Source organism: Triticum urartu, chromosome 3A, assembly GCF_056163025.1.
Source record: "Triticum urartu cultivar PI428250 chromosome 3A, HENAU_Tu73, whole genome shotgun sequence".
In the NCBI taxonomy this organism is placed as follows: domain Eukaryota; kingdom Viridiplantae; phylum Streptophyta; class Magnoliopsida; order Poales; family Poaceae; genus Triticum; species Triticum urartu.
In genome coordinates this window covers 381,743,580-381,769,257 of record NC_141875.1, presented here as the reverse complement: position 1 = coordinate 381,769,257, position 25,678 = coordinate 381,743,580, and the positions used below count along the sequence as shown (strand labels likewise).

The window sequence follows — 25,678 nt, the reverse complement described above, 5'->3', positions numbered from 1 at the left end:
TGAGATACCATTTTTCTGATAAAATTCTCGAGATATCATTAGTTTTTACACATGGGATTACTCCTGCATGGGTCAATCACAACAGGTGTTTTGTAAAAAAATGCATCTTGACGTTCCGTGCAATGCACGGGCATCTTGCTAGAAATTATATAACGCAAATCACGAGCAGGAAGTGACATCTTTTACACAACCACATTAACATGGCCACGTAAATCACTAGCTAAAGTGTAATACCATTATACTTATATCCTGATGCAAAAGGTTGAGTACATGTCTGAAGAGTAGAGTCACACACACACACACTGTCTCTCAGAATCTCACACACACACACACACCAGTTACATGACACTCCCTTAAGCAGACACGTATGTTACAATTTGTGCACCCATGGGTACACGTGATGGTGCGCATTTATTTAAGTCGGACGGCGAACCCAAAAAGTACCTACATTCATTCCCCTCCCGCCGCCTCTTCTCTGGTCGCTGTCGCCCGGTAGCCATGGCCTGGCCGAAGGTAACGACATACGCCATACTCCCGCCGGAGCGGCGCTTTAATCTGGAAATTTTAGTGGTCATGCATGCATCTTTTTGTGCTAGCACTCCTATATAAGGGTTGACCGGTCGCTCCCCGCGGACGTGCGCGGGCGGTGGAAGAGGAAGGAGAAGGGAAGCGGGCTGTGGAGTAATGTTTTTACCACAATTTCTTAGGAAACTGAGTGCAATAATTGAGTAGTTTTGCAAACTACCAGTACTACACCTGAAACGGTTCAAAACTAATACCACCACCATGCCCGCGTCTGACCGCCCTGGCCGACCCAACCCCCCTCCCTTGCCGGCGCGCGCTTCCCGTGTGAAACGGTCAGCGTCACCCCGGAGCATCAGTGCCACATTAATGCCCGGCCAGAGTGGAGGCGACCTCTCACTGGCGTCGGCTTTGAAGCAGCGCAACGGCTGAGAGAGCGCCGCTTCTCGGTGCACGCGACTGCCCATGTCGAGGCTGGCAATAGTTTGGATGAGTCTCCATCATGGGGAGCCACACTAACTGCGATGATATGGACTCCCGTTGCCCACAGTTATGGGTCGTTCCATCTATGAAGAACACGTGGGACTGGAACTACGAGGCGGACACGTACCCAGGAGTGGACGTATGAACCTGAGTAATGTAGCGCAATAAGTGAAGTAGAAAGGCACAAATAGTATGAACATGCGTGGCATATAGGCATTTGTCTCTTACTACCACTAAATGTTTTACGTGCAATGCACGGTGATGTTATGGAGTACGTGCCTAAGTACTCTACTACTACTATATTAATTGGAGGCACATATTAGGTTTTATATTTGTTTACGTGTATGCCCCGAGACCTTCCAACTAGACGTGTTTTCTCTCCGGGTCGTACTTTGTATCGTTCATACCACTAGTACTACTACGTGTGGTCTCCGACCCAGAAGTGGAGACACTCTACCACGCTGTTCATGTCCCACTCCTTCCGCTGACGTGTGGGACATCCAGCACGTGCCGTATATGGCACTCCTTTTTCCTAAGAGTTGAAACGCTAGCATTCATCAGAAATAAAAAATAAATATAAATCAGCAGTGATACTATACCACACGGTTTCCTTGCTCCTCAATATCAGAAAGAATACTTCCGTTCGCCGACATGTGGGACGTCGACCATCCTGGTCCACTTGCCTTGCACACAGAACTCCAAGGGAGAGTCACCCCGGTCGTCGCGCCGCAGTAATAATGACTAATGAACCGTTAAATCACAAGCCCAACCTTTCCCACTATGAAGTTGCTTGGACGAAGGAACCATCATGACTTCGTTGAATTCCGCTTCTTGAAGAAAACTACTGTACTAGCAGTATTGCTAGCTACAGTAGTTACTCCAACAGAGGCCTCCTTTGGTTCATAGGATAGAAATTTTATAGGAATATGAAAATCATAGGAAGTGAGATGACATGCATCTCAATTCCTATAGAGAAAGAGATGCCATTTGATGCATAAGATAGGAATTTTTCCATTGAGTCTAGGCTAATGTACTGGTAATTTGCTCTAAAAACTACAGTAGTAACTAGTACTGGTACATGCTCGTAATTAATTAAACAAACGTATGGGCGACACACACACACACGCTAACTACTAGTACTACTACTTCTCACATGCTGGCCAGACGTCGTCGTTCTCCTTCCCGGCTTTGTCGGCGACACCCCACTGTGCTTGGATCTCTACCGACCTCTCCCTAGCAGCGCGTGCGTCCTCTTCTTTCTTGCGCCAATGGGCCTCTCTTTTCTTGAGTGCTTTCTAATTTTTCCGCTCCCTCTGTGCGGCTTTGGCCGCCTCTTGCTCTACCGCCCATTCGGCCTTGGCAGCTTCAAATTCCTCCCACGTAGGTGTGAGGTCGTGATTGGTACACTCACGCTCACGTAGTCAAACCATGCTAATGCATGCACGTCGCCCTCTCGATCAAAGTCTTGCTCATGGCACAACGCAAACGGCGAGCCCGTCACCTGCACGCTTGCTGTCGCTTGAAGTTATGTCAGTATTTCCCCAAAGAGGAAGGGATGATGCAGCACAGCGGCGGTAGGTATTTCCCTCAGATATGAAACCAAGGTTATTGAACCTGTAGGAGAACCAGGCAACACAACGTAAACAACCCCTGCACACAAATAACAAATACTTGCAACCCGACGTGTTAAAGGGTTTGTCAATCACTTTCAGGTAACGGGGCCAGAAATTGGTACGTGGATAGGAGAAAGTTGTAAATATTGATAGATTGAACGCCAAATAAAATAAATTGAAGCAAGGTATTTTTGTATTTTTGGATTAATAGATCTAAAAATAAAAGTAAAGAAAAATAGATCGCAAAGGCAAATAATATGAGAAAGAGACCCGGGGGCCGTAGGTTTCACTAGTGGCTTCTCTCGAGAAAAATAGTAAACGGTGGGTAAAGAAATTACTATTGGGCAATTGATAGAACTTCAAATACTCATGGCGATATCCATGCAATGATCATTACATAGGCATCAAGTCCAAGATTAGTAGACCGACTCCTGCCTGCATCTACTACTATTACTCCACACATTGGCTTCTATCCAACATGCATCTAGTGTATTAAGTTCATGGAGAAATGGAGTAATGCAATAAGAACGATGACAAGATGTAGACAATATCTATCTATGTAGAGATAGACCCCATCGTTTTATCCTTAGTAGCAACGATATATACGTGCCGGTTCCCCTTCTGTCATTGGGATCAAGCACCGTAAGATCGAACCCACTACAAAGCACCTCTTCCCATTGCAAGATAAGTAGATCAAGTTGGCCCAACAAAATCCAAATATCGAACAAGAAATACGAGGCTATAAGCAATCATGCATAAAAGAGATCAAATAAACTCAAACACTTTCATGGATATAAAAAGATTGATCTGATCATAAACTCAAAGTTCATCCGATCCCAACAAACACACCGCAAAAGAGTTACATCATATGGATCTCCAAGAGACCATTGTATTGAGAATCAAACGAGAGAGAGGAAGCCATCTAGCTACTAACTACGGCCCCGAAAGTCTACAAAGAACTACTCACGCATCATCAGAGATGCACTAATGGAGGTGGTGAACCCCATCCGTGATGGTGTCTAGATTGTATCTGGTGGTTCTGGACTCTGCGGTGGCTGGAATTGATTTTCGTCGACTCCCCTAGGGTTTCTGGAATATTGGGGTATTTATAGAACAAAAAGGCGGTCCAGGGGGCACCCGAGGTGGGCTCAGCCCACCAGGGTGCACCTGGGCCTCCTGGCTCGCCCTAGTGGGTTGTGCTCTCCTCGGAGCAGCCCCCAGGCACAGCCTTGCCCCATTAGGTGTCTTCTGGTCCATCAAAAATCTCTGTAAAGTTTTGTGGCATTTGGACTCTGTTTGGTATTCATTTTCTACGATGTAAAAAACATGCAAAAAACAACAACTGGCACTTGGCACTATCTCCATAGGTTAGTACCAAAAATGATATAAAATGACTATAAAATGATTATAAAACATCCAAGATTGATAATATAATAGCATGGAACAATAAAAAATTATATATACGTAGGAGACGTATCAGCATCCCCAAGCTTAACTCCTACTCGTCCTCGAGTAGGTAAGTGATAAAAATAGAATTTTGATGTGGAATGCTGCCTAGAATGTCATATCATATTCTTTTCTTTATGGCATGGACATTTGGACTTTTATATTGTTCAAAGCAATAGTCTAGTTTTGACATGATGACTTAAATACTCAAGCATATCAACAAGCAACCATGTCTTTCAAAATACCAATGCTAAAATAAGCTATCCCTAGCCCATCATGCTCAGCCATTGGTCTATTCATGAAACACACTCGCATATTAACTACACTCAATGCTCAAGTACGATCATAGTGCCTCCTAGTTGGTGCTTTTATAAGAGAAGATGGATACTCAAATTCAAAATAAAAATTGCATAAAGTAAAAGAAAGGCCCTTCGGAGAGGGAAGTAGGGATTTGTAGAGGTGCCAGAGCTCAAAGCAAAAAACTCAGAGATAAAAACATTTTGGGAGGTGTGTCCTTCCCACCAACGAAAACGACAGTTCCCAACACTTTTCATGCTAGATATATCATAGGCAGTTCCCAAACATAAATTAAAGTTTATTCCTTTTTCCACCATACTTTCACTTTCCATGGCTAGCTGTATCCACGGTTGCCCTCCATACCTTTGCCTTACTTTCCAAGGAATTTATTATTTGACAACATAAAGTCAATTCATTTTTCATTTCGGGACTGGGCATCCCTAATACCTTTGCCTTACTCTCGTGCAATGACAAGTGAATAAACACTCATCGTGAGAATAACACATCTAGCATGGAAAATATTAGCCACCCCTCACCGCTCCGTGAGCGAAATGAACACACAAAAGAGAAGTTTATTTTGAAAATTAGAGATGGCACATACAAATTTGCTTAGAACGACAAAAGAATACTGCATATAGGTAGATATACTGGACTTTTGTGGCAAAACTAGTTTGAAGGTTTTTGGATGCACAAGTAGAGATCATACTTAGTGCAAAATGAAGGCTAGCAAAATATTGAGAAGCGACCAACCAAGAAACGAATAATCTCATAAGCAAGCATTAAGCATAATTAACACCAAATAATGCACCACAAGTAGGATATAATTCCATTGCATAATTATTGACTTTCGTGCTTGCATAAGGAATCACAAACCTTAATACCAATATTCTTACTAAAGCATAATTATTCATCAACATAACTCACATATCACATCATCATATCTCAAAACTATTACTAAGAATCAAGTTTATTTTGTCCAATGATCTTCATGAAAGTTTTTATTATATCCTTCTTGGGTATCTATCACTTTGGAACTAATTTTCGTATGTTGCTTCTCACAAGCTCAAACAAATATAAGTGAAGATCATGAGCATAATTTTTCTTTCTCTCAAATTAATTTAAGTGAAGCAAGAGAGAATTTCTTCAAAAATACTAAAGCACACAATTCTCAAAAAGATATAATTGAAGCACTAGAGCAAGTCCATAGCTCATGAAAATTGAAGTGAAGCATAGAGAGCAATTCTAACAAGTCATGACATAATTTTGGCTCTCTCAAATAGTGTCCAGCAAGGAATCAAGACTTAGGACACAAAATAAAACAAGAAAATACTCATATCATACAAGACGCTCCAAGCAAAACACATAGTATGTGACGAATAAAAATATAGCTTCGAGTAAAATACCGATGGTCGTTAGAAGAAAGAGGGGATGCCACTTGGGCATCCCCAAGCTTAGTTGCTTGCTCTCTTTTGGATAATATCTTGGGATGCTAGGGCATCCCCAAGCTTAGGCTCTTCTTACTCCTTATTCCTTCATCCATCGTAAGATAACCCAAAACTTGAAAACTTCAATCACACAAAACTCAACAAAACCTTCATGAGATCCGTTAGTAAAAGAAAGAAAATCACTACTATAAGTATTGTATCAAACCAATTCATTTTTTTGCATTATATCTACTGTATTCCAACTTTTCTATGGCAAAAACTTATCAAAGAAAACCATAGAGCCATTAAAATAAGCACACAACACAAAGAAAACAGTATCTGTCAAAAACAGAACAGTCTGTAGCAATCTGTCTATTTAGAATACTTCTGTAACTCCAAAATTTTGAAAAACTAGGGCGGCCTGAGCAATTTTTATATTGATCTACTTCAAAAGGAATGGGTATTTTATCGCTCTCTGGTTAAAAATGAGAATTGTTTTCGCGAGTGCAAAAGTTTCTGTTTTTTCAGCAATCAAACAACTATCACCCAAGAAGATCCTAAAGGATTTACTTGGCACAAAAACTAATTAAACATAAAAAAACACAATCATAACAGTAGCATCATTTTGCTAACACTCAAAAACAGGAAGCAAAAAGCAAAAATAAATTTTATTCATTGGGTTGCCTCCCAACAAGCGCTACTGTTTCACGCCCTTAGGTAGGCATAAGATTTCAATGATGCTCACACAAAAGATAATAATTGAAATGAAGAGAGAATCAGAAAGCATAAGACACACATATTTAAGTCTAACATACTTCCTATGCATAGGAATTTTATAAGCAAACAAATCATCAAGACAAAAAACATCTAACATATGCAAAGAAGAGGAATAAAATATTGACGATCTCAACATAACGAGAGGTAATTTAGTAACATGAAAATTTCTATAACCATATTTTCCCCTCTCATTATAATTATATGTAGGATCATAATCAAAGTCAACAATAAAACTATCACATAAAATATTCTCTTCATGATCCACATGCATGCAAAGTTGACACTGTTCCAAAATAGTGGGATTATCATCAAATAAAGTCATGACCACTCCAAGCCCACTTTTATCAAAAATTTCATAAGATTGAACACTCTCCAAATATGTGGGTTATTTTTAGCTAAAGTTGACGCTCTTCCAAACCCACTTTCAATATTATTGCAAACATATTCATCATGAGGCTTAAATAAATATTCAAGATCATGAGAAGAATCACCCTAATCATGATCAATGCAAAAAGTAGTAGACATAGCAAAATTATCATCCCAAGCTTGGGGTTTTGCATATTATTAGCACAATTGACATTAATAGAATTTATAGTAAAATCATTGCAATCATGCTTTTCATTCAAGGAGCTATCATGAATCAATTCATAAACTTGTTCATCACAATTTTCAGATTCACGCATCTCAAGCAAAACTTCATAAAGATAATATAGTGCACTCAACTCACTAGCAATTGGTTCAACATGATTGGATCTTTTAAAAAGATTAGCAAGTGGATGGGGATCCAATAGATTTTTAGCAAGCGAAGACGCAAGCATATTGAAGACACATGGCAACACAAGCAAACAAGAGATCTAACGAGAAAACGGCGAACGAAAAAGAGGGCGAATAAAACAACAAATTTTTGTGAAATGGGGGAGATGAAAAATAGAGGCAAATGGAAAATAATGTAAATTACGAGGATATGAGATTTTTGATTAGGAACCTGGTATATGATGAAGATCCTTCCCGGCAACGGCGCCATAAATTCCTTTTGATGTCGCTTGAAGCTACGTCGGTATTTCCCCAAAGAGGAAGGGGTGATGCAGCACAGCGGCGGTAGGTATTTACCTCAGATATGAAACCAAGGTTATCGAACCAGTAGGAGAACCAAGTAACACAACACAAATAGCCCCTGTACACAAATAACAAATACTCGCAATCCGACGTGTTAAAGGGGTTGTCAATCCCTTTCGGGTAACGGCGCCAGAAATTGGTGCGTGGACTGGAGAAAGCTGTAAATATTGATAGATCGAACGCCAAATAAAATAAATTGCAGCAAGGTATTTTTTATTTTTGGATTAATAGATCTGAAAATAAAAGCAAAGGAAAATAGATCACAAAGGCAAATAATATGAGAAAGAGACCCGGGGGCCGTAGGTTTCACTAGTGGCTTCTCTCGAGAAAAATAGCAAATGGTGGGTAAACAAATTACCGTTGGGCAATTGATAGAACTTCAAATACTCATGACGATATCCAGGCAATGATCATTACATAGGCATCACGTCCAAGATTAGTAGACCGACTCCTGCCTGCATCTACTACTATTACTCCACACATCGACCGCCATCTAGCATGCATCTAGTTTATTAAGTTCATGGAGAAACGGAGTAATGCAATAAGAACGATGACATGATGTAGACAAGATCTATGTAGAGATAGCCCTCATCGTTTTATCCTTAGTAGCAACGATACATACGTGTCGGTTCCCCTTCTGTCACTGGGATCAAGCACCGTAAGATCGAACCCACTACAGAGCACCTCTTCCCATTGCAAGATAAATAGATCAAGTTGGACAAACTAAACCGAAATATCGGAGGATAAATACGACTCTATAAGCAATCATGCATAAAAGAGATCAAAGAAACTCAAATACTTTAATGGATATAAAAAGATAGATTTGATCATAAACTCAAAGTCCATCCGTCCCAACAAACACACCGCAAAATAGTTACATCACATGGATCTCTAGGAGACCATCGTATTGAGAATAAAACGAGAGAGAGAGAGAGAGAGGAATCCATCTAGCTACTAACTACGGACCCGAAGGTCTACAAAGAACTACTCACGCATCATCGAAGATGCACCAATGGAGGTGGTGAACCCAATCCATGATGGTGTCTAGATTGGATCTGGTGGTTCTGGACTCTGTGGCGGCTGGAATTGATTTTCGTCGACTCCCCTAGATTTACTGGAATATTGGGGTATTTATAGAGCAAAGAGGCGGTCCCGGGGGCACCCGAGGTGGGTACAACCCACCAGGGCACGCCTGGGCCTCCTGGCTCGCCCTGGTGGGTTGTGCTCTCCTCGGAGCACCCCCCAGGCACAGCCTTGGCCCATTAGGTGTCTTCTGGTCCATAAAAAATCTTCGTAAAGTTTCGTGGCATTTGGACTCCGTTGGTATTCATTTTTTGCGATGTAAAAGCGTGCAAAAAACAGCAACTTGTACTTGGCACTATCTCAATAGGTTAGTACCAAAAAATGATATAAAATGACTATAAAATGATTATAAAACATCCAAGATTGATAATATAACAGCATGGAACAATCAAAAATTATAGATACGTAGGAGACGTATCAGCGCCCCGACGATGCCTGACATTACTGGAGGCCTCCGCGAACACCGAGCATGTATTATGTCGGCGTCCTGGGAACGGGGGTACCCAGACTTGCCTGCCTACGGCCCAGGGTGTGGCTCCACCAGCGGCCTGGTACGGCCCATCTTTATCAACAAACACTCAAGACCCTCTCAAGGAGGAGGACACAAGACCTCCTCAGGGGCAACCTCACTAGGTTGGCTCGCGAGGAGCGGAGAGATCAAGGCGAGGGGCACCTCGTGAGGTTTCCGTAACGTGAGCCATGACGACCAAGGCTAGGTGGGCGCCAGGTGAGCGCCACCGTGTGCAGAGTACTAGTTGCCTCTTTGGTGCTAAAGAGGCAGGCGCAGGCGAGGAGTCCCGAGGCATCAGGCAAAGGTTTCCATATCGACGCAACGAGACCAAGACCAGCAGGATAGTAGGACGGAGGTCATCACGGAGCCCACAACGGCGTCACCACCAGAGCCTTTGGCAGGCAAAGACCACCTTTTGTCAGGATAGCTTGTACTAGCTGCCCCCTTCAAATTGGCCATTGTGGGATCCCTTCCCGCCTAATATTTGGGAAGAGGACCCGGGCCTCTATAAATAGGACTAGCTACCACCTTAGGAGGGGGACTGATCTTGAACGAGAAGACTGATCTTGGACTGGATCCATTCCACCAAGGCAACCACACAAGCTCATCGAGCTCAAGAACACCTCTCCTCAGGAGGCTGTTCTTCCCTCGTACTTGTTCATCCCCAGCCTACAAGGCAATCCACCACACCACACTAGAGTAGGGTATTACACTACATCGGTGGCCCAAACTAGTATAAACTCTTGTGTCCCTTGTTCCTCGGGTTCTGCGAGCTAGGCTTTGAGATCGAGGTGAGAGTGTGAGCTAGGAGGAGAGAGACCTTCGTGCGCACCCCAGAGTTTAAACCTCCCGGGTTTTGCCGGAACCCGTAATCTGACATTTGGCGTGCCAGGTAGGGGGTGCCGAAGTTCAACTCCTTCGTCGGCTCCGCCTCTCTGTCTGATCCCCATGGCTAGCGCTGCTCCTCCGACTAGATCGACAGGCGACCACGCCGCCGCAAGGGGGCTCAGGGCCTTCACCCGCACGGCCGGCTCCGCCCCACCAAGCCTTTCTCCGGAGTCGGCAGCGGATCCACCAGCCCCCTAGGGCAAATACACCTTCCGGTCACCTTCGGTACCCGGGACAACTACCGCACCGAGCTCATCGACTTAGACATCGCCCGTATCAACCTCCCGTACAACACCATCCTCGGGTACCCTGCCTTGGCCCAGTTCATGGCAGCGACCCATCCGGGCTACAACCTCATGAAGATGCTGGGCAGCAACGGCGTCCTCACCGTGGCTGGAGACACCAAGGAAGCTCTGGCGGCCCTCAAGCTTGCCTTCAGGGCCGCAACGGCAGCGCACCCGGCCGGCAAAGCCACCCCAGGGGCAAAGGAGGCCGTGCCGACGAAGAAGAAGCAGTTGTTCACTCAAGACCGGGCTGAAATGAAGCAAGTGCCGGTCGAGGAAGGTGGACCCTCGGGAGCCACCTTCACCATAGGCGCCAACCTTGACCCGGACCAAGAGGAGGCATTGGTGAAGTTCTTGCGCGCGAACAAGGAGGTATTCACCTGATAACCCAAGCAGCTGGTAGGGGTCCCCATGGGAGTAATCGAGCATCACTTAAGCCTGTGCCCTAATGTGCACCCTGTGAAGCAGAAGGCGCGGCGACGGTCTATGGAGAAGCAGTCCTTCATCGTCCAGGGAACTCGCAAGCTGGAGGCGGCAGGTGTCATTCGCGAGGTCCGATACCCGGAGTGGCTGGCGAACCCCGTCGTCGTGCCAAAGAAAGGCGGGAAGGAACGCATGTGTGTCAACTTCACCAACCTCAACAAGGCATGTCCCCAAGACCGGTTCCCGCTTCCGCGCATCGACCAGATCATCGACTCCACCGCCGAGTGCGACCTGCTGTGCTTCCAGGATGCATTCTCAGGCTACCACCAGATCAAGATGGCAGTGGAGGATGTGGAGAAGACCACCTTCCTGACCCCGTGCGGGGTGCACTACTACACCTGCATGCCGTTCAGACTGCGCAATGCTGGGGCGACCTTCCAGCGGCTGATGCACATCGCCCTGTGACAGCAGCTCGGGAGAAACACTAAAGCCTACATCGATGACATCATGGTAAAATCTTGGGAGGCGAGAACCCTGATTCAGGACCTGGAGGAGACCTTCGCTAGCTTGTGCCAGGTGGATTTGCGGCTCAACCCGGAGAAGTGCGTGTTCGGTGTCCCCTCCAGCAAGCTACTGGGTTTCCTCGTGTCTCACAGGGGGATCGAGGCTAACCCTGAGAAGGTCAAGGAAATAGAAGACATGAGCCCACCACAAACTCTCAAGGAAATGTAGAAGCTTGCAGGCTGCATGACCTTGCTGGGGCGCTTCATCTCCATGCTGGGGGAGCGCGCCCTGCCGTTCTTCAAGCTGATGAAGAAGAAGGGCCCGTTCGAATGGACCCCAGAGGCAGATCTGACGTTTCAAGACCTCAAGAGATACCTAACCAGCTTGAGTTCAGCACAACCAGGGTCATCAAAAGAGCCACCCTAGCCGACTTCGTAGCCGAAAGGACCAGCGCCCCGGAACCTGAAGTTGGCGAGAGCCTATCTCTCTCGCCAGGAAGTGAAGCACCAGATGTTTGGGTCATGTACTTCGATGGCGCCTTCGCATGCCAAGGTGCGGGGGCTGGCGTTGTGCTCATCTTGACCACCCAAGACAAGCTATACTACGTGATACGTCTCCGTCGTATCTATATTTTTTGATTGTTCCATGCCAATATTATACAACTTTCATAGACTTTTGGCAACTTTTTATACTATTTTTGGGACTAACATATTCCAGTGCCCAGTGCCAGTTCCTGTTTGTTGCATGTTGTTTGTTTTGCAGAAAATCCATATCAAACGGAGTCCAAACGGGATAAAAACTTACAGAGTTTTTTGGAATATATGTGATTTTTGGAAGAAGAATCAACGCGAGACGATGCCCGAGGGGGCCACGAGGCAGGGGCGCGCCCCTGACCCTCGTGGCCACCCCGTAAGGCTTTTGGTGCCCTTCTTTCGCCACAAGAAAGCCAATATCCGGATACAAATCGTGTTAAAATTTCAGCCCAATCGGAGTTATGGATCTCCGGGAATATAAGAAACGGTGAAAGGCCAGAATCTGGAACGCATAAACAGAGAGAGACAGATCCAATCTCGGAGGGGCTCTCGCCACTCCGCCACCATGGAAACCATGGACAAGGGGGTAAACCTTTCTCCCATCTAGGGAGAAGGTCAGGGAATAAGAAGAAGAAGAAGAAGGGGGCTCTCTCCCCCTCTCTCCCGGTGGCGCCGGAACACCGTCGGGGCCATCATCGGGTGACGGCGATCTACACCAACACCTCCGTCATCTTCACCAACATCTTCATCACCTTCCCCCATCTATCTACAGCGGTCCACTCTCCCGCAACCCGTTGTACTCTCTACTTGAACATGGTGCTTTATGCTTCATATTATTATTCAATGATGTGTTGCCATCCTATGACGTGTGAGTAGATTTTTGTTGTCCAATCGGTAATTGGTGAATCACTATGATTGGTTTAATTTGCTTGTGGTTATGTTGCTATCCTTTGGTTCCCATCATATGAGCGCGCGCGTGGATCACACCATAGGGTTAGTTGTATGTTGATAGGACTATGTATTGGAGGGCAAGAGTGACAGAAGCTTCAACCTAGCATAGAAATTGATGCATATGGGATTGAAGGGGGACCAATATATCTTAATGCTATGGTTGGGTTTTACCTTTATGAACATTAGTAGTTGCGGATGCTTGCTAATAGTTCTAATCATAAGTGCATAGAATTCCAAGTCAGGGATGACATGCTAGCAGTGGCCTCTCCCACATAAAACATGCTATCGTTCTAGTAAAGTAGTCAATTGCTTAGGGACAATTTCGCAACTCCTACCACCACTTCTCCACACTCGTTATACTAACTTTATTGCTTGTTTACCTAAAACAGACCCTACTTTTTATTTACGTGCTCTTTATATTCTTGCAAACCTATCTCGTTACACCTACAACGTACTTCTAGTTTTATACATGTTCTATGTAAAGCGAACGTCAAGCGTGCGTAGAGTCGTATCGGTGGTCGATAAAACTTGAGGGAATATTTGTTCTACCTTTAGCTCCTCGTTGATTCGACACTCTTACTTATCAAAAGAGGCTACAATTGATCCCCTATACTTGTGGATTAGCAAGACCTTTTTATGGCGCCATTGCCGAGGAGTTATAGCGTGAGGTGAATATTCTCGTGCGTGCTTGTTTGCTTTATCACTAAGTAGTTTTTATTTTGTGCTCTTGTTTTTTATCTTTAGTTATGGGTAGGAAACAAAAAATACCAAAAAACTTAGTGGTACCTACTGAACCAATGGTTGAAGAACCACTCAAAATCTATCACACTACTAAAGCTTTTTACTTGGATCATCTTCGATCCCTATGTGCTCGGGCTGAAACCCCAACTAGCTTAGTTGAGGGCAAATCTTTAGATGAGCATGCTTGTTATGTGCGACACCGCATTTCTGAAAAAGTGAAACTTTTACTGGATCAAATTCATCGTTTGCAGTGCTATGCTTGGAACTTATGTGAAGTATATAATTGTACTTGTTGTTCTAAAGACCCTAAGAAACACCTTCCTTACCAATGTGAGTTTAGTGGAATCGTATCTTCGTATACTAAGGGTGTTTATAATTACTATGATGTTCAACAAATTGAAGAATTTGTTGCTTTTAGGAGTACTTATGAAATTGCTTCTTTTATTGAAGAGTGTGATACTACTCTCTACAAATCTGAAAATTTGGCCATACTTAAATATTTCTATGATAATTATGCTTCTAATCCTTATATTAAACCATATATTGAGGACTTCTCCGTTGTCCAAGAAGAGACTAATATTTTGTAGGAGTCTATGGAAGAAGAAATTAATGACACTAGTTGACCCGTTGCGCCAAATGGCGCAGAGACCTGCTGAAGACATGTTTTCGATGAAAATAGTTTCATGCTGCAAGAACCTTCAAGTAAATCATGCTATTTTTTAAACATGTTTATTACGTTGTTAAATAATAGTCTGGGAAAAGGGGAACTTTGCATAATATGAATACATTCAGTTTGAAAATATGGGCACTATGATGAGAGAGTAAAGTTGGCATGGTTGTATTGTTTAGCAAGTTTGAAAACGTGGTTATCATGATGAGAAACCTGGCCATGCATATTTTTTCTGTAAAAAAAGAGGGAAAATGATAAGAAACCTAAGGAAAAAAACATGGTTTAGTTGATTTTGTTACGCCACATGGCGCAGAGACCTGCTGATTCCATGTTAGCGATGAAAAGAAATTCATGGTTCAGTTGATTTTGTTACGGGGAAGCACATATGACAACAAATTTAATCTCTCTTAATTACAAACTTCACAAAAATCATAGAGTGGTCACTAAATTAGCAGAGGCACGCTAAAGCCACGTCCGCGATGAAAAACAATTGCATGATTTAATCCCCTTTAATAGGAAACACGGTGGATTGTTATGTACAATGAGATGAATATACACATTTTAACTTGATAGCATAGAGTCTCATTTAAAAAATATGTCTGGGCAAGCACATGTGATAATAAATGAAATATTCTTTAGCCGCATAAATTGTGTGTTGATGTGTACAGTGAGATGATATATACACATTCTTATTTGGTTGTATATTTGGTTGTATAAAGTCTCAGATGGCGCAAAGACCCGTTGAATCCATGTGGACATTGAAAAGAAAATCCGTAGTTTGTTGGTTTAGTTGTGGGCAAGCACATATGGCAACAATTTTAATCTCCTTCAAGAAAAAAATGGTGGCTTCTATCTACAATGAGACGTATATGCACATTTTAATTTGGTAGCACAGAGTTGCATCCGAAACAAAATCCATGATTTAGTTGGCTTATTAGTTGTGGGCAGGCATATATTGAGCAAATTTAATTTCCTTTAATAGAAGAAAAAATGGTGGCTTGTCGTCTACCAGAGTTGTATCTACACCTTTTAATTTGGTAGCACAAAGCCCCATTCAAAATTATGCCACCTTGAAAATAAGTGTATTTTTTAGTAATCTTGTGTTTGAGCTAATACCGACACTAAGAATTTAGATCCTTATGCGTGAAAAAACATATACTTTGGTGCGTGTTCACATAAGTGTTTAAAAACACATATTCTGGTCCTAAAAATATACATATACCTAACAGCATGTGTAGACCAGTTAAGAGGCCTTTAATTTTTTTAATGTAGTGTTTCTATAAACTTTTTATTGTGCCTACGTGCAAAAAGAACATAGGAAGTTGCTGAAATGTTTGGAGGATTGCCGTCTTGGTTCCTAATGAATGCTAATTGTAGAACATAATAAACCCTAGAACTCTTCTATTATCAATTAGTCATTTATAATATATCAATAATTTTAAGGACTCTTCAGATTATAAGAGAAAAGCCATATAGGTCATAAATGCATAGGCATTCCAAAAAAAAGGCCCAAAAATTGAGCTAGAAGGTATGTATAAGTTCATGTGAAACTGAGACATATGCAAGCATACGTAGGAATTTTGCAGGATCATTCCTACGATCTGGAGGGCCATTATACCCAGATTTACCTAACGTCTCTAAGAATATCTTTTGAAACTCGGACCATCCAGATATATCAACATGGAAAAGCCTGCTGAAAGAAACTTTTGCAGCTGAAGATGCCTGATTATATTTCCTATGGGCTTGTTTTGAAAAGAATTTTTTCTGTCATGCCAAGAAAAGATCATGCAAGCTACTGTACATGAGTCCAAGAAATTATCCAATGCAGACATACAGTTACAGTTAAAACTTCAAGCAGATTTTGTACGTATAATTTTTTATCAAAGAAAATAAGCATAACATTAGCATCATTGGTGCCTTCCATGTTGGACAAAATAACATGCAAATCAAAATCTGTATAAATTTACTCCTGATCATGGCCAGCACTAATTAGCATGGCTCTATGGGCCACAATTGCAAAATCTAAGTATGATCCATGAGAAGATGCGCACAAATTTAACTACTTGGCATAAAATAGCATAAGTTCATCATCTAACAACAATAGACTAAAGAGGTAAACAAGCATAGAATAGATTATGTGTGCAGATATGATGATATATAAGCCTATTCGATTATTCCATTCGATGTGATGATATGAAGCGCACATTGAACCATCTCTTTCTTTTCTGAAAGCAAATAACGCTGGGATAATCTTCAGTAAGAAGTGCACACAACAATCATGCTAGAGAATATAAAAAAACTCGACTCAAGGAGCATTGTATTGGGTTCTTTAACCTGCCCTACAAAACCTGCACTATAATTCTTAGAGAGATGGGTTGAAAGAAGAAGGCAAGTAACCTGAGAACAAATAAGAAGGCAACATGATTGCTACTGAGGCCTGAGGGTTATATAATTTCTAGCCAGGATTCAACAGCAACAAATGTGAAAAGCTCTTTTTCTATCTCGAGGTTTCAAAATCAATATTAATTTTGAGAGAAGTGCATATTACACCCCCAACTCTAGCCCTAGTCTAATATACACCCCCCCAACTTCAATACCATCTAATATACATCCCCCAACTCTCAAAACTGGCCATAATTCAACCATCCCCTCCCTGTTGACCGGTTTTGATCCAGTTTGACCGGTTTTGACTGAGTGAACAGTAAAAATGAAAATTTAAAAATCATAAATACTTTTTTTGGAAAAAATTCAAAAAAGTTCCAAGTTTTTTTCACCGTGTGAACAGTAAATTTTAAAAAATCACCTTTTCATGCTTCAGCATGTTTGGACACCTGAGTAAATTCGAGATGTCCGTAAATTCGATTTTTTTTTCAAAATTTCAGCTTGGTGAACAGTAAAATTGATTTTTTGTAAAAAAACCCTTTTTTGCATGGATGATGTTTGAGCACGTGGTGATTTTTTTTGGATTTTTTCCCGAATTACTGTTCACCATGCTGAAAATTTTGAATTTTTTTTGAATTTACGAACATCTCAAATTTACTCACGTGTCCAAACATGCTGAAAAGGTGATTTTTTTTAATTTACTGTTCACGCGGTGAAAAAACTTAGAACTTTTTTGAATTTTTTTCAAAAAAAGTATTTTTGTTTTTTAAGTTTTTATTTTTTACTGTTCACTCAATCAAAACCGGTTAAACTGGGTCAAAACCGATCAACAGGGAGGGGAGGGTTGAATTCTAGCCGGTTTTGAGAGTTGGGGGGTGTATTTTAGACGGTATTGGAGTTGAGGGGTGTATATTAGACTAGGGCTAGAGTTGGGGGGTGTAATATGCACTTCTCTCATTAATTTTCTACCCCAAGACACTACTCTTTTGCACATCTAAAATACTTTGCTGGAGCAGAACATTGTGCAAACTATATCTCCACTCCAATGGGTGCTCCTCTTCTACATGCGCGCACAAGGAGGCGACCTCATGGTCCTCATAGCAGTAGGGGTAGGCGAACTCGGGTCTGGCCGCCTTCTCGCCATCCATGTCCATCTCCTCCATTTCTAACCTTCTAGCAAGAACTTTAAGGCATGTCGGACATATACGAACAAAGTGCAAATTTAAAGATTTGTAATATTCAAGCATACTAACTGAAAGAGCTCCTTAAAGAAAATGGAAAGAGCAACTTGAAAACAGAGTTTCATTTGTGCGGAAGTTCATAGAATGAATAAGAGACAATAATTTCCAACAAAAGAAAGAGGATAGCCTAAAGGAGACGACAATTTCCAACAGAAGAAAGAGGATAACCTAAAGGAGGATAGGTTGATAGTACTTCATAATTTAGTTACCCAGTCAATTTATTTCCGGCCTTAACCAGCCTCTTAAACATACTGAAATTATGGGCATGCCATCATATTCCTACTAACTGAAAGAGCATACTAACTGAAAGATTTGTAATATTCAAGCATACTAACTGAAAGAGCTCCTTAAAGAAAATGGAAAGAGCAACTTGAAAACAGAGTTTCATTTGTGCGGAAGTTCCTAGAATGAATAAGAGACAATAATTTCCAACAAAAGAAAGAGGATAGCCTAAAGGAGACGACAATTTCCAACAGAAGAAAGAGGATAACCTAAAGGAGGATAGGTTGATAGTACTTCATAATTTAGTTACCCAGTCAATTTATTTCCGGCCTTAACCAGCCTCTTAAACATACTGAAATTATGGGCATGCCATCATATTCCTACTAACTGAAAGAGCATACTAACTGAAAGATTTGTAATATTCAAGCATACTAACTGAAAGAGCTCCTTAAAGAAAATGGAAAGAGCAACTTGAAAACAGAGTTTCATTTGTGCGGAAGTTCATAGAATGAATAAGAGACAATAATTTCCAACAAAAGAAAGAGGATAGCCTAAAGGAGACGACAATTTCCAACAGAAGAAAGAGGATAACCTAAAGGAGGATAGGTTGATAGTACTTCATAATTTAGTTACCCAGTCAATTTATTTCCGGCCTTAACCAGCCTCTTAAACATACTGAAATTATGGGCATGCCATCATATTCCTACCTTCAGCAGCATATTAGGATCAGTTTTATCTAGCATTGTCCTACTCTTACCTTCAGCAGCATTTTCTAAAGAAGTACAGAAGGCAAAAATTAGTAGCTATTATACACTAACTGCATATGGAGAACAGGAAACATTAAAATACCTTATCTAAATAAAGGAAAAGAGTACATTTATAATACTATACGCAAGCTATTTATGGAATGCACTATGGTCTAGAAGCTATGGAAAATTGCTACCTCAGAAATTTAATGGAATGACAAGAAATATTTTCGAAGATATAGCTCCGAACACCATCTTTTCCATGACTATAGCTAGAGGGCCTGGAATGAGAAGGTGGTAAGCAAAGTAAGCAACAATCTTATTTTGGAGAATAGCCATTACATGCAATTGAGGCAATGTCATGGAGTAATTTTCTTGCTATCAAGTGCTTGTGAGATAGCCCTTTATAAACCCGATGTATCATGAAATTTTGAAGGATTAACTGAAAGCACACACAGAACAAAACTGACGCTTTCTGAATATATTTCATGTCCTTTGGATACAATCAAATAGGAGGAATTGAGGAGCATTTCAAACCAAAACAAAGAATTGATCCTAACTGCTAAAGTGCAGCAGCTTTAAAGCCTCTGAATTATTTTGCTCCTACTCCACCAGGAAAGTGCAGGCCTTCAAGAACCAAAACATTTAAGAGTGGAACTAAAAGAACAGCAGTTCAAATCCTCGTAAGCCATGTTGTTTATATCCTTAAACCCAAAAGGTTGCCTCTTAGCATCTCTGTTGTTCTCTTGGTCCTTATTAGGTGTCAGATTATCCTGAAGAAAAGGCAGTTGATATCAAATTATCATTAAATAAATCCATACTTAACATGTGGATCGTGGGGAATGGCGAGATGCCATATTCGGGTTCGCAACATGAATAGAAGACCGCTAATTTATAGAAGTTAAAAAAGTCCTGAACACCCTTAAGAAAGACCATGATGGCGTACTAAATATTTCGAAACACGAAGTTATTTTGTCATCGAAAGAGAAAAAAAGATGAACAGTTAGAAGACATGTAATGAAGAAAACATATGGTAGAAGACGAACTGCATTATTATATAAACAGAAAGAAACAAGTCTGTGGTATATAATTATTATGATAAACACAACTCTTCATTTAAATAGAGAAGCCATGCATTACTACATGCAATCACACAGTTAGGCAAGAAAATAGGCTAGTCACACTCATGTTAAGTGATCACATGGTATCAATATAGCAGCGATATGTAGAAAGTGTGTCTTAATTATACAAAGCAGATTCAGATACTAATGGTGTGCTCACAGCATGGCCATCTGAAGTCCACTCAATGATATCCCATTTGGTTTTGATGTTCCTAGTTGGATCAAGAGGGCTGTGCTTCTGGAAAGAGATATGCATGTATATGTAGTACCTCACATTAATACATGATTTGGTTACATGCATGTCAATACTCTTTTTCACATCAACTACCAATTTAAATGAAAATAGCCAAAAAAAACTCAGTAGGAAAACTAACACAATGCAGACCAAGATTTACTTGGTATTAGAACAAATCATACAGATTCAATCTTTGCTCAATGAAAACTGAGGAAGAACTCTATAACTATCCTAATCTGCACTGATCATTGCATGATATCAATATTCCTCTTTTACATAACTAAATTTCGACAACCATGTAAGATCTAAACATTGTTCTTGATTTAAAGGACGAAAGGATAAACAAATGGAATAAGTCTCACTGGGTAATTTGGAACAGCTGATTCAACTTCTATAATTTGACCCTACTAACAAATGATTTATTGGATAATTTGGACTGCTGTACAAAATTTAAGAGTGGAACTAATTGCTCAGTTTCTATTTTTTTTACTTGGCACATCCACTTTATAAGGTGAGCTCATTCTCTGAAGCAAATAAAAAATGCTTGGGAAAATGCTTAGAAACAGTAGTAGCAAGTTAAAGATCAAGTTGGAAGAGTATGGTCTAAATGGCATCTCCCTTTTTCTAAAAGGCAAAAGATCTTACTGGCCTCGTGACTGAATAAGATGTGTAGATGAAGAAACCATCACATGAAGCTGCTCAATACAACTTAAATGAATTCACTAACTTGAAGTAACAATGAAGAAAGAAGAAAGGATTCATAAAATGCAGATTCTCTCTTCTTTGAACATATTACATGACTCGACATCTTCTTGTAGGAAAGGAAAAAAGCAAAGAAGGATAAAATAAGAAAAAAAAGCCATGAACAGAGCATCGAGGAATCAGTATAACAATTTCGAAATACAATAATTTCAATATCTTGCAAAATCACAACAAAAAATTAAGTAGTTATGAACAATTAGAAATACATTATACTGAAGGTTGAGTACAATTTGTCTTTTGGATTGAGCAAATATATAGCTGCAGAAATTTTGCAAAATCAACACATAACAAGAACCTAAGGCTCTCTAGACTCCTTTTCCTTGCTAAATATGCAGGCTTTCCATGGAAAATTTTACAATATATTTGTTCTATGAACAAATGCTTCCTTTCATTCCTTTTTTCGAAGCAGGTAGCATGCCATCAGCAGCCCAGCACCGAACAGCCAGCGCCTAGTCACAACAATCATGCACGCACCAACAAGCAAGCAAAAAACACAACAGGTGCCCGCACACACACACACACACATGCACACACACATAACTACGCCACTAAGCAAACACACAAGAATAACTCGTAGCTAGCAAGCAAGCACTATGGCCACCAGTTAACATGACGGCCACAGAAATATAACCAAGCTCACTAATTCCCCAACAACATAGCATTCACAATGCAATACGGCACAACTAGGCGAGCTTTGACACAATTACCAAATCACATAGTTCTGGACTTCTAGTAAAGAATGGTCCTTAGAATTGAACAGATGGATTTAAAAAATATACTTCCGCCTATAAGCAAAATCATGTTAGCAGTGCCTGCATATATTTCATCTGGTATAACAATACATTACTTACACTCAGAGAATTAAAATCCTAGCTTTAGAGCGTGAAGCTAACCAACCAGAACAGTATGTCACCGAATAGGAACACACCAAATATAAACAAAGAAGTGCAATGCCCTTTTCCTTATGGTGGTGTTCATTAGTGTAACATACAAACCAACCATGTCACCGAGTATTTTTGTGCTACATATAGACTGAAACGAAGCAAGATAATGTAACCTGACAAGAAGTATAGTATAGCTGATTTAGAAATTGATAACTGGCCATTCCAAACAAAAACAGCATTGCTGGTGCTGCAAAAATGGATAATCCAGCGCCAAATAGCGATGCCTCCATCAATCAAATCCCTAGGAATTTTCCTGCGGATAGCAACACAAAAAAACAAATCTCAGAACACGGTACCACTATTTGGTTCCACACCCGTTCAGGTACAACAGTCGCCTGAGATTTGTTACCGTTCAGGTACAATTATTGATACGACCAAGGAGGCCAAGGGATGGTGTTATCAGTTTAATATGTGATCTCAAAAAACAAAAAAAACAAATAACCTCAAACCAGTTTAATATGTGATCTCAAAATAAATGAATGAAGCAACACATGTATCAATAATTTAAAAGGAGGCAGGATTGGTTTGAGGTAGAAACAATGAGCCTGTGGGATGAGAGGCTTCATCTGTACCCAATCGATGGCACTAAGAGACACATCAGACCTATTGGTTTTTTTGTAATTATATAGAGATGGTAGGAATCCACCAAGTTTCAAACAAATATATGAATATAAGAATCTCTAATACCATATACTAATTGCTTGGAACAAAGACGTTACATATACAGGGCAGGAGAAGTAGGTATTGATGCTCCTCTTCCTACATAAACTGAAATGCAAGCATTTTGCCACACATGTCCAGCTAGCTTGTAACCACCTTAAAATTACATGTATCAGGATATGCACATTCATAATACTTAGAGCCCCTGGAAGAAGACCATATCATGTCCTAACATGATTGGATATCTCGATTCTAAATAGTAAATATATGAATTGTAGTGTCCAATTTTTTTTCTGAATTCTGTATATGACACACACACCAAGAAAAGGAACAGTTCAGTTCTGTGACTGAAATCTATCATCCTGATAACACCATTCGTCTAATGCAGTTCCACATATATGTGATACGGTTATAATTAGGATCGGCATGCACCTTTCGACGAGTGTCAAAGATACAAAATTAGCAACTTGTTTCATTTGAGCAATCCCTTTGCAGCTATGTATGTCTTCTTAATTATCACTCCATAAGACAAAATGGCATTCTGTATTTCTAGCCATCAATTCAAACCTACACATGTAGCAAAGCCCCAATAATACAATCGCCAAAATGAGAAATGTTGGTCTGGTTAGAGCACTGAGGCCGACGCATGAAGCACCATGCAAACAACTATGACCAGATGCAAACGACCATGGCCGGGGAAGATTTGGAGGAAGGGAGGAACATTTACTTACATCAGTGTGAAGAGAAAACCAATAGAGAAGCTGGAAGAAGGCGCATCAAGACATAGAACATTAGGAGGCTGAGTAGGAACAGTAGAACAACAGTTTAACCTGAACCACAGTGAGAAAACATTCTCCAAGATCCTGAAAAAAAATCCATGTTCAAACATTAGTTGTCCCACAAATGTTGTTTCTTAAGCTAATACAGACTAAATGAAAATGATAAACTAAAGTACCAAATTGGAACAGCATTCCTTCACTCGTGGCCGTACTGAATCCATATCCTCTTTGTTTAATCTGGTTTGTATCTGCAAAAAAATGGCAACTTGGTGAAGATTTACAATAGAACGCTTTGAAAAAATATTGCATGCATGGTCTTAAAAATTGATTTCTAACTATCAAGATTTGAGATGATCTGCAACATGATCATCTCCCAGGTCCCAATCCCATAAGCAGTTTTCAAATTAAAATGAAACGTGATTTGAACATTTGGTTGGGTGGAGTTAAAAAGCTCAGTAGTATAAGAGAGGCTTCTCATAGCTCACAAATAACCTGACTAACACCACCTCTTCTCTACTAACACTGCTGCTTCTTGCGTCCAGTAAAAGAAACAAAATACATGTAAGTTCAACCACTTTCTAGTGAGCTGCACTTAAAATTGATTTATCATCACATCCATTGAAGCAGTGCCATCTTGGTTGGCTTATAGATCATCCACAGGCTATAGCTGCATGTTTCAGTATTTTTTTTGAAGATTTATCATACCAAAACACAGAGCAACATCATCACACGTAGAATTACCATACTGCATATAAGAGTATTACCCTGCACTTCCTTAATGGCTATGTCAAACCTCGTGTTCTTCCAAGGCCCCTAGCCGCCGCGGCTCGAAGAGACATATGACAATCTTCTTCTCAAGCGGCAGTCCACTAATCGAGCATCATGCTTCCCAACTTCTCACAATGATATAAGCAATCAATTTATGAAATCTAAATGCTCTTTGAACCAGGACAGAGTAATCTTTACCTCTACAATTGATTGTGTCATGACACACATTAGATATTCCTGGCAAGGGCACACCACACCACATACAGTACCAAATCAATCTAGATTTCAAAACACCACCTGAAAAAATTTGTAGGTCGTCATGGAAAGATGAGGAAAGGGGGAAGAAAAATAGGAAGAAACACACCTGTGCCGTAGTCTCCTCCTCAAACTGGGAGCTTTTTCCTCCTGGCGGCTTGTCCACGGCTCCCTTGACGCCTACGGTGGTGTGCTCCCGGCCGGCTTTCTTGGCCCTCCCCTGCTCCTCTACCCCCACCGTCGGCTTCTTGGCCCTCCTGGCTGCTCCACACCCACCGCGGGCTTCTTGGCCCTCCTGGCTGCTCCACCCCCACCGCCGGCTTCTTGGCCCTCCCCTGCTCCTCTACCCCCGGTTCGAAGACCCGGCCGTCCATGTGGGAGGCCCCCTCGTTGGCACCAGCGGGAAGGAGGAAGGAGGAGGAAGGGGGAGAAGGGATGCGGCGGCCGGCGGCTATCCGGACAAGCAGCAAGGAGGGAGGGGGTGCGGCGCTGTCGAGCGAGGGAGGAAGCAGAGGTGTGGCGGCTAGGGTTGGTGCGGGTGTGGGCTCTGGCGCAGCAACCCCGCGACCAGGATTGGGAGCGGAGCGCGCGCGGGGATTGGGCGAAAGCCTTTTCCACCCGAGATCGATCAACCCAGCCAATAAACACGCGGCGCGAGCCCACCAGTCATTGGACGGCAAAAACGACCGCAAAGTGAAATCGGGTTTAACAGCACGTAAAGATCCTACAACTTAGACACTGTAGATGGCGAGATCCAACGACTGATCGAGAGAGCATTCTTCAAGAAAGTTGGCTAGCCTCTGTATTTTTTAAATTATGAGCTCATTGGATAAAAAAGATGAGGAGAAGAGTGAAGAACAAAGAGAGTAAAAGCGGATTGATCACCCGTTTCCACCATCTAATGAGAGTAACTCTTTATCCCATACATTGTTTAATTTCTCTTCGAATTTACCGAAGGATGAATGCTATGATGATTGTTATTATTCCGTTGCTTTTTTTGAAATATCCCTTTTTGATGATGCTTGGTATGCTTGTGGCCAAGATGCCAATATGAATTATGCTTATGAAGATGAACTTGCTATAGTTCCTTATGTTAAATATGAAATTATTGCTATTACACCCATGCATGATAGTCCTAATATCTCTTTGAATTCTCCCGACTACACTATATCAGAGAAGTTTTTCCTTATTAAGAATTATATTGATGGGTTGCATTTCACTACTACACATGATAATTTTGATAGATATAATATGCATGTGCTTGCTGCTCCTACTTGCAATTATTATGAGAGAGGAA

At 41.4% G+C, this 25,678-nt stretch overlaps 1 long non-coding RNA gene across 4 annotated transcripts; it reads right to left on the bottom strand.

Moving 5' to 3' along the window:
- Positions 1-19,219: 19,219 nt before the first annotated feature.
- LOC125544011 (uncharacterized) lies at positions 19,220-24,990 on the bottom strand. Of its 4 annotated transcripts, none has more exons than XR_007299234.2 (7): positions 24,491-24,990; positions 24,325-24,423; positions 24,123-24,251; positions 23,535-23,606; positions 23,311-23,442; positions 23,012-23,146; positions 19,220-22,172 (listed from the first exon to the last, which is right to left on the bottom strand). It is a non-coding gene; the product is annotated as an uncharacterized LOC125544011 (long non-coding RNA). The 4 variants fall into 4 exon arrangements; XR_007299233.2 differs by lacking the exon at positions 23,012-23,146 and having other exon boundaries at positions 19,220-19,630; positions 20,139-22,172; XR_015619010.1 differs by lacking the exon at positions 23,012-23,146 and having other exon boundaries at positions 19,315-22,172; positions 24,491-24,985.
- Between the last annotated feature and the right edge of the window lie 688 nt (positions 24,991-25,678).